We start from the raw sequence: 2528 nt of genomic DNA, 5'->3' as shown, positions 1-2528 counted from the left end.
TACGAGATGTAACGAGAAAGGCCCCCTCCCCGAAGGAACAAGGACTAGTTGACCAAAGAATGTACCCGTGACGCAGGAAAAATGGCAAACTAAGATGATCCGATAAGCTACCTTTTGATATGTCAGTAGATGGAAAATACTGCTTCATGCTTCACTGCTACATGCCTCAGCAAAAATATCCAATCAGCATTAAGAGAGTAAGCTTTAGATGGCAATAGTGGATAACAAGTATTATAAAAGGAGCGCTACACCTTTGAATAAAAAAAAGCTTTTCTTGCTGCTATTGTGTGTGTGCGTGTGTGTGAGTGTGTTTTCAAGTGGTGCCGAAACCCGGGAACGTGTGTGTGTGTTTACAGCCTCTAAAGAAGGGAATTAATGAGAGAAAAATGCATGGATGAACATTCTCCATGACAAAAATGCCCACTTAAAATATCCACTTGCATAGAGTTTGCTGCTTTGTGTAAGTGTACTGCATTGCTTAAAACCCTCAGCAGGCATCCACAGACAGCATAATGAGAATGCCAAGGGATGTGCTTGCTCTGCTTTTGTGCAGGAGACAAGCTGAGGGTAAAAAATTGCAGATGAACTGCAGGAGTCACTTCCCAAAGCTGAGTGCTCAACCTGGAGCCATTTTGACTCTAGAACTGCACTTCTAGGGAGTTTAACCTGGGGAAACAATGAGACACTAAACTCTTTTTTCTCAAGTCTGTGCAGTGATGAGACATCGCAGTATAATGTTTATCAAACTGATAACATGGTTAATGCTTTTAGATGAAGTGAATAAACTGTTTTCTGCCCTCCGTCTCCTAGGTGTGCTTTCCGTGGAAAGGGGAGCTGGGCACATGGGTCACAGCCAGCCAGATCGTCCCCGACTGGAAAGCACAACAGGGAATGAGCCAGCCCCTCATCAGCCAAATGCCCACATCACAGTCTGGCCACTAACACTCCATTTCTGCATCATGCTCACCATGAAGCACTGCCTTGATGTAGCTGAGCTACAGCTGCAGAAATGTGCTACGCAAATTAAATGAGAAATTGCTTTAATATTCCTTCTTCATGGTCTCCTTTAAATGCTGAAGTCTCATTTTCTCTGTTTCAAGAAATCTGCCTCTGTGCTTTCTGCTTCTGAGGCACAATATTAGATTGTGTCTACAAGTGAGAGCTAAGAAGAGAATGTGATGACTGGTCTTTTCTTTGTTCTCATTTTCCATAACGTGACATGAAAAAATCAACAAAACAAAACATTTTGACTGACATACTTGCGGTTTGTTCTTTTCTGCCTGCTATAAACAATGTAGTAATGAGTTCATTTTAGTTCATTCCCATTTTAGGGGTATTGCAAATTGTAGCACTTATCTCTGCACTTAAAAAGGAGAACTCTTTCTGGATCTGACAAAGGCTCTACAAACAGGAAAAAGTTCTTAAATGTGTACATTATATTTTATATTTAGACTACTTAATTAGAACCAGTGGAAAATTTTGCATTGAAACATCTTCTTGATGGAAAGTATAACTTTGGAAAAAAATTAAAAGATTTTCAGTAAGAAAAAAATTAATTTTATGAAGAAAATGAAATTTTGTGCTCTGTATCTGTTCAATCCAGAATATTTCATTTTATTCACTTCATCTAAAAGTGTCAACTATGTATCAGTTTGATAAAACATTATACTTAGATGTCTCATCAATGCACAGACTCGAGGAAAAGGAGTTTAAGTGTCTCATTGTTTCCCCAGGTTACACTCCCTAGAAGTGCAGTTCTTTCAGGGGAAAGTTATAGAATAATAAACCTTCTATAGCAAAGACATGATAAGATGTTCCAGCCTCTGTCTACTGCTGTCCTTCTCCTCCTGCGCCATCTGCCAGGAGATTGTGCTCTCATACATATCCCTGGGCTGATCCAGACTATGATGACAGCTGTACTGGAAACCTATTTCTAATTGTGATCCTCAAAATCTGCATCATCATCATAGGGCAAGTGGAAAGTGCAGTTGTGGACCCATGGCATTTTAGTCTGGCTTTGGCCCCAGGTCCAGCATAGCCTCAGGCTGTTGACTGGTAATGCCTCCTGTAGCCATCTCTCTGCCTGTTGATCCACTACATCCAAGGAACACAAGTGTTATAAGAGATGTATTCCGTGGGATGGGTGCGCTGCCTGGATGGAGATACAGACTAATCTGCATTTCTAACTACCCTCCTTTCCCCCTTTTTTTTCCTCTCTCTTTTGTTTTGTTTTGTTTTTACTGAGAAAAATGTATTGTAATAAGTTACCTCAAGGCGTGGCATGACTTCCACAGAAGCAGTCGAAGATTTTTTTTTATAATTTAAACCAAAACTTCCAGAATATTTTCACACAGGATGACTTCTAAAAGTCTTTATGGCACAGATATTCCAACTTTCCCTCTTTCACCAACTGATAAAACATCTCATAGCTTTTTGTAAAATATAATTTCTCTTTTTTTAATTTCGCTATGATTAAAAATACTGTATAGAAGTATCTTGTTAACATTTGCACTGTTAGGTTAACAAAC

The 2528-nt window shown here is 39.5% G+C and overlaps 1 long non-coding RNA gene across 1 annotated transcript; it reads left to right on the top strand.

Annotated features, from left to right (window-relative positions):
• On the top strand, positions 287 to 1047 carry LOC110393433. The gene is made up of 2 exons (XR_002435013.1): positions 287 to 460; positions 811 to 1047. It is a non-coding gene; the product is annotated as an uncharacterized LOC110393433 (long non-coding RNA).

This window comes from Numida meleagris, chromosome 2, assembly GCF_002078875.1.
Source record: "Numida meleagris isolate 19003 breed g44 Domestic line chromosome 2, NumMel1.0, whole genome shotgun sequence".
Classification (NCBI taxonomy): Eukaryota; Metazoa; Chordata; class Aves; order Galliformes; family Numididae; genus Numida; species Numida meleagris.
This window is presented reverse-complemented; position numbering and strand designations above follow the sequence as displayed.